Source organism: Tyto alba, unplaced genomic scaffold (assembly GCF_018691265.1).
Source record: "Tyto alba isolate M040663 unplaced genomic scaffold, T.alba_DEE_v4.0 Super-Scaffold_14, whole genome shotgun sequence".
Classification (NCBI taxonomy): domain Eukaryota; kingdom Metazoa; phylum Chordata; class Aves; order Strigiformes; family Tytonidae; genus Tyto; species Tyto alba.
Window position 1 is genome coordinate 6,440,179 of NW_024881276.1, and position 14,350 is coordinate 6,454,528.

At 40.8% G+C, this 14,350-nt stretch overlaps 1 protein-coding gene across 4 annotated transcripts in view; it reads right to left on the minus strand.

Annotated features, from left to right (window-relative positions):
* The window catches only part of NLGN4X (neuroligin 4 X-linked), a 188,176-nt gene extending 178,209 nt beyond the window's left edge, over window positions 1–9,967 (minus strand). For 2 of the 4 annotated variants that reach the window (XM_032994850.2, XM_032994851.2), the window contains exon 1: window positions 9,340–9,780. The gene's annotated coding sequence lies outside the window, so the exon portion shown is untranslated. Of the gene's footprint in view, window positions 1–9,339; window positions 9,781–9,863 lie in introns of those variants that run through there. The other 2 variants (XM_042788530.1, XM_042788531.1) reach the window with 2 other exon arrangements.
* Window positions 9,968–14,350: the final 4,383 nt, after the last annotated feature.

A 14,350-nucleotide genomic window follows, 5' to 3' on the forward strand; every position in this document is an offset into this window, starting at 1 on the left:
AATGTAACTTCTACATTGCTAATATGCTTTTTATTACCAGAACAAGAAATCCTTCACAAAAAATCACTCAAATTCAACATAACAGAGCTGTTAATGCAAATCACCCAAGGAATAATGGGGTTTTTTGCTTTAGCTATTGAAGCCATCATCATCATATTGGCCAGTATTGCACCTTTAGTAAGTCATGAATGGAAGAAAGCACTTCATGGGATCTGAGATGCTAAGACAAATTACAGAGTTACAGGAAAAGAAAAAACAGACAAACAACAACAACAACAACAACAACAACAACAACAACAACAACAACAACAACAACAAAAACAACTTGCAGGAGAGGCAGAAATAGAGAAAATGAAAGACATATAATTATATGTTCTAATTTCAGTTTTCTGAAGCCAAAACTCTTAAACAAGACAGATTTGGAGGACAGCTCACTAGAACATCTTATTTCCAAAGCGGACAGGGAAAGGAAAATACAGACTGAAAATTCCGAGGATAAATACATATTTGCTACACTATAATGCAAATGAAGATGGGCCAGCTCTTCCAGTGGGGAACTACTTTTGTTTGTGCTTGCATGCCACTCCATGACCATAACAACTGAATGTAAGATAATGATACATGCTAACTGCACCACTAACCCATTGCATTTCAGTAACACCTCACCTCTCTACCAGATCAGGGCAGACAAATCAATGCACCATGCCTTTCACAATCCAGTAGTATAAAAATCTTACTGGCCCTTCTAATTTACTGTGTTCTTTAAATATAAATGCCAGCTAGCCTGCATTACCAAATTCTTAAGGCACTATATCTGAAACACTATATATGTAGAGATGACATCAAACCAATATAAACACTAAGCATTTATCTTCAAAAAATGTATTTCAAACACAATTCATCTACAAGATCTTGAGAAAAAGACGTAACAGATATAAGTTCAAAGTAATTAATTTTCTTAATAACTGCTAACCTGTTTAGATTGCAGCAGTAAGTCCACCTACCCTGCACTATAACTTGTGCACCTGAACTAAAGCAAAGTATTAGCACAATAAGCATGAAATTAATATGCTAGCTCTTCCATAAGGAGATCTCCTGCAGCTCCATTATTAATTTCTAGTTATGCCAATTGCTATTATTTAATTGGTCAAAAACAGTCAATCTACATCATCTGTCCCCCAATTCACCACCTGCATGTTGGAAACTACACACACTGAACATTTCTAATGCGGGCAGCAGACCTACTGCTGGCTATGTTAATACAAATTCACAGCCTCAGGCACGACCGCTCATCTGTCCAGCTGTGCATAATTTGCAGAAAGTTCTACTTCCCCTCACACCATTGTGTACTGTGAACTTATCATCGCCTTCACACAGATGATGTAAAATGTAGCAGGCAGACATTATAATATTTACATTAGTGATAGAGATATATTGGGCTTGCAAGACTCCAGACAACAAATCAGTGACTATGCACCTGACGGAGAAGCAACACTCTGATGAATGTTGTCCTGCAATCCTGCATTGAGCCATCTGCTCTAAAGTCTGGGTGAAGTGTACATTTCTTACAGCAATAATTCACTAGCTGCTTCCTCTGGCTGTTTCTGGAATCTTTTTTTCTTTATTTGCCTGAGACATCTCATGAAATCCAGATACAGACCTATTACTTTACAAACTTCAGAGAGTTTTGGTAATGGCAGATATACCAAAGATTCACATAGGCTTCACCTCTGCTTCCACAATTCCTCTGGAATCCAGGAGAGGATTTTTGCCCTTTTTTGTCACAATTGCCTATAAAATAATATTGAAATCTGTCATCCAAAAACAGTACAACCAAACATCCAGGGAGATAACAATACTACAAAACTAGTTTGGAGATAAGGCAAAAACTGTCTCTTCAGCACAACCACAGCTAACAAGATGACTGGATGGAAAGGTTTACAAACTGGATGTGTGTGGTCCATCAGTTTGGTTATTAACACATACCCAGCTCCTGTTGAAAAGCAAATCCAGGAAATTTCAGGAAGAAATCACAGATAGTAACAATTCTGTACAATCATTTTGCTTTATAAACAGTCACCAACAGAACATGAGCTGAGACATTATGTGTTCCTATACCATCTAGGATACTTCTCTTGTGTGCATAATCACCCACACCTATAACAAGCTCTTCAATGAAGTAATGGAGATACATTATTTTTCAGAGCCTACTGCTTTCTTTTTTACTTTTCAAACAAAGGTTTGAAGGCAATTTCATTAGCAGAACTTAACATGAAGTTAGGAGAAAACCTTAAAGCTATATGACATTGTCAGTTCTATGTAAATACTCCATATAATTCTATCCAAATACTACTTACTCATAGGACCTTACCAGAATACTTTTGAAATTAACAGGAATCTTTGCAATGAATCCAACAAAACCTGGTCCCATGACACTAATCTGTCAGTGGTCTGTTAGTCTCGGTCCTATTACAGAGGCCGGTTAATATTAATGGCTTATGCTACATCCAACAAGGAAATTAGTAAAAATTTATTGTATATTAGCATCTATCTTATATGATCCCATATGAATAATATACTAATTTTGTTTGTTTGAAAAGACAGATCTGGAAATCGTTCACAGTAGATCATAAAATGTAGAAATGTATCTCAAAACAAAAATATGTTCCCTATATAATTTCCAGGTAATTTGTTATGTATATGCCCAAGTGTTTGAAAGAGATATTTCATGGATAAGTGATATAGATTGGTAAAGTAAGTAAATAGTAGAAAGGAAAAAAAGTTCTATTTATTTTCAGAAAAATAATTTTTAGATGTATAATTATACTACTGATAAACTTTGAGTAATTCCCTGCTCTTTTTAATAGAAGAGTTCTGTGTGGTGTCTGCAAACAGCTCTATTTGACAGGAGAAAAACTGGCTAGCACATCTGCTTTGCAAGCTTCAGATTTATGGAAATCTTAAAAATTAAGTCTAAAATCAGGACTACAAAGTCAGTACAAAATGAAGACATACAAATAAAAACTAAGCATCTGGTTCTATTACAAATTCTCTATTTCAAAACGAGGCTATCAGCTTTTCCGTGTTGTATTAAATTTGGATGGATAAGAAGTAGGGCTTTTATATATAAGAAGTCAAAACTATGACATCCAATGTAGTATTTGTTTATTGGAATAGAAAAAAATAGGTATTTAGAGCAAATTACTGAACAGTCTGTTTTGGAATTAAAAAACACCAAACAAAGGAGTTATTGAAGTTTGTCCACTTCCACCAGAGTTCAAAAGCATAAAAGAAATCCTGTTGCAGAAAACATAACTAATTTGTTTGAGCCCTCTCCATAGTATTTGTAAGCAGTTTTGGTTTTTTTTTTGAAAGAAGACTTGTTGCCATTAAACTGACCATTTTTTCACTAAGGGTCCAAACTGGCTTTAAAAGATAAAGAAGCTTGGGATTGCCAACCCAGAGACGTCTGGCAACAATATCACAAGATCACCACATGATGGCACTGATCAACATGGCTGGTAAGTCTTACTTGGAAAGACCATCAACATGACATCAACACTAGGGAGCATGGTGCCAAAAGTTTGAAAATCTGTTCCTTCCAGGTCTGTGCTGGGTCTGTAACTGACCCAGACACTACAGCAATAGGCATTTGTAAAATAATGAAGCCATTAGACCACTTCATGCAACACCCTGGGACAGAAATCCGACTAATGATTGTCCTTTTCCATTTCTGACTGTACTAGACCTCTCCTAATTGACAGTGACTACCTCCACTTGGAGGACAAAGGAGAATTCTCACCTCTGGACTCATTTGCACTGAGAAGCAGTAGACTATATATTTTTGTCTACTGCATTCAACAGATGCAAATCTGAAAGATACTGTTAGATGGAACTTTGCTACCATCAAATCATGCCACTACTATTTCATCTGTCATCTGTTCGGTGAAGCACTGAACTGGCTTGGTCTCAATAATTAGTGTAACTAAATCTCACAATTATTGTTTTATTTATGTAAAAAAAAGATCGTATACAAGTATATAAAAATGAGCGAATTCATTCTATATATGAAATCATAACAGTCACTGCAGAACTAACTGTAATTGACTGCTGGCTCATCTAAGAAGAAACCCAAACATTTTATTCTATAAATCTCTTATATAGTTACATTATTATGACAATATTACATCCTATCTAATAAAAGAATCATTCTTTAGTATGATCCTGTTTCAATCTGTGCAATATTTAAAAACAGTCCATCTATAAGCAATGAAAAGGAATTATTTTAAAGGAAGTTTTTTGAATAACATTAAATTATGACAGCTATGTACTCCTCTAGTTTTCAGAGTGAATCAGTCCACTGTGATACTGCCTCAAATATTTTTTTTCTAATAAGAGTGCCATTCATTTTCAAAGCTTACCTCTCTTGAAAGACTCAGCCTCCCCATCAAGTTGCAAATCTCAGTGAGCACATAAATAACAGAAGACAGACAAGCATGGAAAATCCTAACCCTCCACTGAAGCTTGTCTGTGGCATACGCTTACCGAAATACACCCTGTGACACTGAGTGGTGTGTGGGCCCAGCATAGAAGACAGCCGAAAGACAGAATCATACATTGTGACATCAGTGACTACAATTTATTTTTAGATTATTACAGTACAAATCTGAGCATTCCTGGCTAGGGATCGTCCCAAGATGTGGTCATGCATTCAGTTTGAATTAGCTGTGCCGCTGGCAAAACCCTGCTGCAGATCTCACAGGAAAAGCCAGTGTTCCACAAGCGCTCCTGCTATTCAGATCCTCATGTGAGCTATGCATGTAAGCCGTAAAGTAACCCTGTTTCACATACAGTTTATTTTCAATGTCAAAATTCATCCCCCGTTATGTTACATGAGTTAAAGAAGGATGAGTTTGCCAGTAACATCTCTAGAATAATTTCCTACCTTTTAAATTCAGACGCTGCAAACTGTATATAAATTGTACTTTTCAATTTTCTCTTCTCTACCCTTATATCCATTTTCAAGTTGTGAAAACTTGATTAGCATTGTGCCCTATCTCATCGTAAATAATTTTCTGAGAGTATTGTCAATAAAACTTGTTTTTCCTCCGCTAGACAGTAAGGTGACTTTTGTCTTTGGTGCTTGGGTTTTTTTTTTTTACTGAAGCTTTTTTTTTTATTTCCTATTCAAATCCAATCTGGGGACTACAAAAACAAATACAATGAGAAGCAGAGAATTATTAAAAGGTGACAGAGTTGAGTACCCTGTCTGTTGTGAGGATCTAAATGGCTCATAGCATAAATGCTTTACAAACATTGCTTGAGAGCACCTGAGTTGAACTGTGACAGAGGATTGCTGCAGCTGGACATGAGAGACTTACACTGATTTGCACAGCTCATGTTTATGTTTTGGTTTTATTAGGTTTTTTTTTTTTTAAAGACTTACAGTCTTATAATTCAGCGCACATAACTAACCAATCTTACTCATGCAGAAGAGCTCTTGAATCCCGATGACAAGTCTTCAAGTGACAGAATGACTAAATTATATGCTGGTTATAGCATGATGCTTATTCCTGTCCTACCCAGGTGGAGCTGTTCTTTACACTATGTGATTCAGCCATCAAATAGCAGCATGCGTGTTTGAAAGGCCAAGAGGAGGCTGTATCAAGAACCTGTCAAAAACAAATGTGCAAACCTCTATGCAGCAGTCAGTAAATGTTCCTTGAATCACTCTTTTGTTTAAAAAAAAGCCAAACAAATCCTTGTTTCTATACAGTATCTTTAATACAAAGCTTCAGTTAAACAGCTTTTCTTTCTGCCTCTTGCCTTCGTCTCTACATGACAGGTCTTCAGCTGAAGGATGCCTATTAAGATTGACATTTTTATCAAATGTAAAAATTGTCAGGTGAATGATCTGCCCAAGAACATTGGATTAGCTAAAAAGATAAAGTCTTTGTAAGAATAAAAAATAGATAGGATAGAGCAGCGTCTCCATCAAACCTATGGGCTTTGTCACTTGTCCTAATTTTATCTCGTTGGCCCATTTCATTCACACTTACAGGGCTTGCTTTTGTTTGCTTGCATTGTGACGGCTTTAAAAGAAATGACACTTCATCACTGACCACTGCACTTTGCCAACCAAGAAAAACACATTGGCAATTTCTGAATTTACAGTCTACATGTTTGTGATACAGCACTGTATTTTAAAACAGTACTGGGCAACTAACCACTCCCTCCAGACATGCATAAGGAATAAAATGTATTTTCCTGTCTACTCAAATATTTTCCAGTAGAGACCAAACCTAAGGGCCATTAAATTAAATTAAATAAATAATTTAAAAAAAAAAAAAAAGTTTAAATTGGCTTTGAATTAGAACCCTCTAAAGGACCAAGGCATTTCAGATGCCAAACTGAATTTCAGTTTTAATATCTGGTACAACTTAATAGGTTGTACTTGCACACAGCACACCAACAATAATTGCATCTATATGATATACAGGTATATGAATAGAGAGTGAGCAATACCAACTGGATTTATACACAATGGGGTAATAATTTCAAAATGATAAAAATTAGTAGGTCAAAATTAAATTTTATATTATTCATAGAAAATTACATGCCACCATAGATCTTAATGTTTTGAGTTACCAGAAATTGCATGGCATGTTTTCATGTTCTCAGTCTGCAATAATTGATTGGAAAGTGATTCGTAAGACAATATATGCAAACCCCTACTCAGTAGTACAAGCAAAAAAATATTTGAAATGTTCTACCATAATGCACATCTGTACAGCTGCTACCTATATAGAAGTCTACACAGGTGATATTACCAATACCAAATACATGTTTTGTAAGTAAAATGAAAACAAATGCAGGGTTCATTTGACATATGGAATCAGCTCACTTCTACAAAGCAAAGTTGTGTTCTTATCTAGGATTTAAAATTAGTGGAAATAGTTACTTCTTTTCTTAGGGTTACAGAAAAACAGTTTATTTCGCTAATGCTAACAGAGCATTTATACATCTAATAATTAATAAACTTGTGTCCCATGGGATGTGGACTATTGCCCTTCCATTTGTGAGGTACCTAAATTAGCATTTATATTTATCTTCTATGAGAAGAAAAATATCAGCGATTTCTATTTTGGTGTAACTGCTTGTGAATTCATCCAATTAATCTTTGCTTTCTGATCACCTACTTCTAAGTATATGCACATATGCCCTTAACATTATTAATCATTTCAAAACAAAAATAGGTCTAGAATTTTACAGGCGTTTGCTTTCAGCATGGATGACTAAAGAGCTCTTCTTCAACACATGGCCAAAGAGCTCATTATTTTTTTTTTTTTCCATTTTTTTTTTTTTTCTTGGTGATGGTTTGGTTTTAAATACAAAACATCTAAACTTGCACATCGGCACCTCCGCCACCCCGAGGAGAAGCAGTGCCCTCACAAACCGACATACGCAAAACGCTGGAGACGGGCACCGTGCCCCGCGGTGCGCAGGGGGCCGAGCCCCAGCCCCGCCGCCGGTTGCGGCAGACCGGCCGGCCCCGCTCTGCCCCGGCCGGCGTCCCGCGCCGGGTTAATAAAAAAAAAAAAAAAAATAAATAATAATAATAAAATATCCTATGAAACTTCCCCCGCGGGCAACGCTGCCGGCCGCGCGCGGGCGGCGGGCGCGGGACGGCCCCGCGGCGGGGGGCGCGCGGCGCTGCGGCGCGGGAGGCGGCGCGGCTGGGAGGCGCCACAGCGCCACCTGGCGGCCGCGCCCGGCCGCTGCCGCGCCCGCGGCCCCCGCAAAACTTCTCCCCCGTGTCGTGTCGTGTCGTGTCAGCCCCCCTCCGCCCCCCCCCCCCCCCCCCCCCCACGCCCCGTACGCCGAGCTCCAGAACCGGCCAAGTTTCCCGGCCGCGCCGCCATCTATTCTTAGCCCCGCTCAAGGCACGGCAGCGGGACACCAGCCCCGGCCCCCTCCCGCTCCCCGCGCCTCTCCGCAGCGGCGGCGCGCCCCGCTTGCCCCGACCCTTGCGCGCCCGTGGAAATGGGGTGTGTGAGCGGGCGCGTGGGTGGGTGGGCGCGTTGATGCCCGTCGCCCCCACTCCGCGCCCCCCCCCCCCCCCCCCCCCCCGCCGGGCGTCCCTCCGGGAGGCTGCAGCGGGGCCGCCCCCGCTCCCCGGGGCCAGGGGGGCCGGCGGCCGCCCTTCCCCTGGGCAAGGGGCAAAGCCGCGGCGGCCGCGGAGCCGCCTGACGCCGCCAGCCCCCGCCTCGCCCGCCCCAGCTTTGCAGAGAAGCAGATTTACTGTCGAGCTTGGGGTGGGGGGGGGGGGGGAGTGGGGGGGAGTGGTGGTGGTGAGTGTCTTTTTTTTTTTTTTTTTTTTCATATTCTTGCTACACACCCCCCCCCCCCCATACACACACACATCCCCCCGCCACCGCTCCGCGCACGCTGGCTCTCTCCAGTGCCCGTCCCCGCGCCATCACGTTCGGAAACCCATGCCCACCATAAAATCGGGCATTTACCCGAGCCCAGAAAAGGAAAGAAAAAGAAAAAAAAAATAAAAAGGAAAAAAAAACAAAAAAAAGGAAAAAGAAAACCCCACCACGGAATAGCTAAAACCAAAGCGGGCGAACCGCGTAATCCAAGAAGAGCCAAGATTTCCTGTGAACAGCCGCCTCCCTTGTTCCCCCCCCAACAACCCCCGTCCCCTTTTGCTTTTTTGTGGTTGTGGTGGTGGCGAGGGAAGTGGTTAACCAAAACCCAACGTGTTGGTTTTGTGTTTCCCTGAAAACCACAGGCGCACACAGAGCATGAGGTACCGCTCCTGCCCCTCTCCGCGCTTGCAGGAAACTGTGGCTTCGCTCTTTCTCTGCCTGTACTGCAGATATTTTTCCCTCCTCTCCTCCACACTCTTCTGTTTATTTGGCTGTAAGGCAGAGCTACTTTGTAAACATCTCACACAGAACCCCAGAGCCTTTCCAAATAGCTGATTGCAGCAAAATGCCTCCAAACAAATTATGGTGCAAGGGGGATATAGGGGACGAGTCCGAAGCGGATAAAAGAGAAATGAAATTTGCATAAATATGCATATGTGACAATGAGATCGCATATGATGGTGGAGATGGCAGAAAGAAAGTATCGCTTTATCATGATGGGAAAAGTAAAAGCACAGACGACTGCAGCAAACTGCTCGCCCTTTGCCAGAGTACCAACTGCAACACCTCTCCCTCTCTCCCCCACCCTCGCCGAAAAAAAAAAAAAATAAAAAAAAAGGTGGTGGTGGAAAGCAACAGAAAAAAATTAAAATGAGCACTCAAACGGCAAATCCTGTACTCCTACCTTAACACTGGAATAGCTGCAGAAGCAGTGGGGTCTTTTTTACACAGCCAGATTCTTTCAGGAAATCCTCTCGGGCTACCATTCAGCCGGGGTTATTCACACACGGTTCCTGCTCTCCTGCTCGCCTTTTTGGAATCCAACGCGATTCGCTTCTCCAAAGGAATGCAACGACCACGAAGGTTTGAAGGAGAGGGGGGTGGAGGGAGGGGGGGGGGGGGGGAAAGACGCGGCAAAAAAAAAAAAAAAAAAAAATTAAAAATAACAAGAAGAAAGACAACACTGGCTCTGAAGGAAACTCGTGTTCTCGGTTGTAAGCGACCTACATTCAGGCAGAAAATTCATTGCAATCAGTGCGAGAGGGAAGAGTTGGGTTTGCGAGTGGGAGCTGTGATTGCCTATGCAGAGAAACCGAGCCGGGGAGAGACTGATCCGCAAGGCAAGGCGAGCTGGGAGCGAGGGGGAGAGACGGGGGGGGGGGGGGGGGAAGTAAAGGCGGAGGGGGGGGGGAGAGGTCCAGGCTGTACCAGGCGCTTTCCTCCTGCTATTGGACCAAACTGAATGAAATTTCCGAAGCCGGCAGCCAATCGCTCTCCGCAGCCAGCCCCATCGCCACCGGAGCCGTATCTCCATCCCCGGCCCCGGGCGGGGAGCGCCGCATCCGTCCCCGCGCGGCGGCGGCGCCCGTGGCCGCGGCCTCTGGGCGGAACAGGTGGGAGCACGGAGAAGTAAACCTGCGTGGGGAGGGGGGGTTTGGGGAGGGGGTGGGGGGGGGTGGGTGCGTTTCTTGGGGATCACACAGGGCGGAGTGTCGCTGTCCCCGCTCCAGGAGCCCGTACGGCAAGTGCAGTCTCTGTTAACCCTTTAAAGCCGCGGTTGCTGCCGTGCCAGCCTGTTACCGGATTCACCCGCACGCATTCACATGGAGCTAACGGCGCAATTGCGACCCAATCACGGAAGCATCTTGTGCCTGTCCCCCTTCCTCCCATACAAAAATAGCAAAGTAGACAATTGACCAGTGCCCAATCGTTTAAAACGGTTTGGGGTTTGTGTTTTGTTTGTTTGTTTGTTTGTTTGTTTTTTGTTTGTTTGTTTGTTTTTTTATAAGCAGACTACTTATTTAATGTCCGTATTTTAGTTAGCTAACCACTGTTGTGAATGAAAGTCAAGTGTAAGGACTGGAGAGGGGGCCCTGTGGTTTTTGCTAAATACTACAACACAGGGTCTCACTTCCTGTGAATAATTTGAGACTGAGGGTGGTGTAGGAAATAATGTGCTCAGGCCTCCAACAGATACGCCTTGTATCACTCCACAGCATGCTCCTTTGATCAGTTAAACAACAGCACTTAGCATTACCCAGAGCACGAGACCCTATACTGAGACCAGGTGAGGACTGGCCGAGCTCTCTGAGAACAAAGCGGCAAACAAAATAAAGGGGTCTTGAAGATCTTGCCATAATTTAGAACAACATATCCATGCCTTGATGAGAATTCCTGACACAAGACTTAGATTAGATTTCATAAGTCGAGTCTTCGACATTTTCAAATGCTGCAAAAAGGAACAAATAACTCAGCATCAATTCTTTTCTAGATGCTTTGTTTCTACCACCACATCAGATCCTCAGAAGAGAGCAAGTAGTGCTTTGTTTTTTCTGATATCGGGCTTACCAATCACTTCTATGCTCTCCTGTTTCAAGTGGTAAAAGAATATATACTGTCTGATTTAAAGATGCCATCTAGATACCATCTAGCAGACAACAGTAGACCTGTTGTGTGTGTTCTAATATAGTGTTTTGTTATGTGGTATGAAGCATACTTCCTTCAATATCACCTAGGAAGACATGTTTTGGGTTTGAACACTGTAAATCTAAGTGCGGGTGTAATTCACTGACTTAAAACATTTTGAGCAATGCCATAGCTACATTAAACTGTTAACTTATTTGTCAGTGAAATAATTATTCTTATATTACTTAATTATATGTTTTGCCTTACTTATTTCAAGTGACTCTAGCAGCAGGTGTTCATGCAAGTGAATTTTACTGCTTTTGTTATTTTAATAACGCACCCAGAATGTGCAACCAATCATATTGCTTGACTGAGTGAACATTTTGACACATTTAGAAAAGATGTCATTTTGCACTGCCATCTGTCCCAAATTTTGCAGGACAGTCTTTATTTTGATGAATATGTCATGCATTTTACAAGATACATTTGGAGGATATTAGAGTGTGCAGTAGTTAATCTGAATAATGATCTCCCACCTGTGTTGTAATATCAGGAGGCAATTTATTACAGTTTATCAAAGGGTAGTCTCTAATGTTTGCAACTAATGTTTGTAACTATGAGCCAAATATTCTCAACCACAGCAATAAAGCTAAACTTTTCGTAGACTCTACACAAGTATATGATCAAAAGATTTAAGTGAAAGGTGTTTGGTCAGAACAGTGGAATGCACTTTTCTACTCTTACAGCTTTTGAAAAGCTAAGTGTACAATTAGAAGGTGTGGCTTAATTGGGAGGGTATCTGCAGCAATCCACTGCATATTTATAACAGCAAGCAGGAGTCCAGGAGCAATCATTCAGAGAGAAGAATGCCACTTGCTAAGTAACACCATCACTTCTTACAAGAAGGCATTGTAGTCTAGTATTAATCCAGCTTGACTCTACTTGTAACCAGTGAAATCTAAAGAAATCACAGTACATGACAGTCTGACTGCAGACAGGCCAAACTCTGCTGGGTTCCATCCCATGCAACCTCTTTTTGTGTCAGTCAAACTGAGGCATGATTTGGTCTCCCGTGTCCAATCTCTGTAAAATTTCCCCAAGTTCATTTCTCAATCAGATATAGTGTGTTGCATACTGATGCTTGAATTAATAGCAAGAAAGTATGACTGTTTAAAAAAAGAAAAGTGCCTCTCAAACTTTGTTTGGTTAGTTATTCATTTTAAGCAATTCATGTTCAAAATGCAAACTTGAAGCAGGACAAGAGGGGCTTTCTACAACTGCATGAACAGCAATTGACTCTTTCCCCCTCCCTGTTGTCTGTTTGGTGTTCTTACTCAAATATTTGTAATGCCCATTGCCCAAGGACTTCCATTCCCTTTTATGCAAGGCTGAGCCAGCGTGGTCCTAACACACTTTATGTGGTTGGAATGGAATGTTTCACTAGTTTCATGGTGCAAAAGGCTCATGTTCAGTGGACTGAAATCCACAATGAATCTCCTACTCAGGTCACTGGATGAGCTCACCTGCTGGGCACAAGGGTGGTAATGCACAACAGGCATCATCCTTCGTAAGACTCCAAGTAAATGAGAACTGCAGAAGAAATTCACACCAAACTGCAGAACAGAAGGGAATTAAAAGGAAAGAGAATGAGCCCACCAGGTCCACCAAGTAAACAGGAAAAATCCAGAGATTATTTTGAAACGAACATACAGAGAATTAAGATTTAGGGGAAAAATAAATGTTTCCTAGTTGAGTAGCCCCAAAATACTGTTTCCTAAATTTCTAGAAAGAAATGTGTTTCTAATATGGCTTATCTTATTGTTTGATGATAAAAGGAAAAGTTGACCTGTAACTATTTTCACAGAAAATTACAGGTTAACAAAAATACCACCCAGAAAAATCACATATATATTTTCAGATTCAAAATCTTTCATTCATAGGAAAATTAAATGCTCACTGTACTGCTGTTTATGCTACATGACAGATAAATCAGAACTATACTGTAGCGTTCCACCTGCATAGTGGATATAATTTCAGAGTAGTATACTGTGAGAGCTAATGCTCACTAGTGCTTCCCAAAGATAGAATATTTGTCATGATAATGTGCCTGACTTTTCAGTTACTTTCTCATTTCTTTCTTCTTAGCATTTTTTACTAAAACTTTTAGTGTTGCTTTTTCCTTCTGAGAAAGGTCCAAACCCAGAATATTGCAGACATAGATAATGGCACAAAATGACCACTTCACCTTTTTAGGTCTTCGAGAGCAAAACACAGGAATTCGTAGTTATACAACTTCTGAGATGCAACCTTAAACTTCATGGGGGGAGTACAGACATTGACTGTAACAGAGCCAATGTTTGAATCCTGGAAGAGTGGAAGTGGTTTCTGGGCTCTGAACTTCCTCATGTAAAGCCAAACCTAGAAGAGACCATTGCAATTATCCACAGAGATCTTTCATATTATTTAGGCTAAATGCTTGAAGAGTTTGTTTTTTTGTTGGATTTGGGGATTTTGGGGGGGGGTTTGGTCTTTTTTTTTTTTTTTTTCATAAAGTCATCTAGTTACTGTTGAACTAAAGTATGTGAGTTTTTCTGTTTCTAAAAAAAGGTAAATATTTCACATTGTGCAGATTCTACAACATCTGAGTAAATTTTACCAGTACATAATTGCACTCACTGTTAAAATCACATTCCTGACTTACAGTCTTACAGAATTGAACTTCACTCTGAAATTGTCTATTAAATTAAAGAGCCTTTTAGTATTAACTTCTTTTTTTTCAACTTACATACTTTACAGATCATGATCAGTCAACCTTCTAACCTTCTTATTGTTGAGATAATTAGATTCTGTTTCGTTAGTCTCTTACTACAAGGTGGGCTTTCCAGACTATGATTCATCCTTGCAAGGCTTTTCTCAACCTTCGCCACTTATCAAAATCCTTTTAAAAGTGTAAACTCTGGAATAGGATATGGAATTGTCACTAGAGTCATATTAATGCAGTATTTTACTTGGAACTCTCATTTTTCTTTTCACATTTGGTCTTGGCCTCTATGTGAGCTGGGAACTCATGCTCCTGGGTACTAATCATGACTTTGACATTTTTTTCCCTGATTTACAAAAATGCATTCTCTCATCTTAAAATGTGACGTATGTTCTCAGTTTTAATGCAAATATCATTCTATAAAGGGATCGATTTACAATGCGTAGATGTTTCCTAACATTTATGGAATACTGGTCGTCATTGATATTTTTCACTATGGGTAGCATTTGCAAACTTTTACTGCAATTAT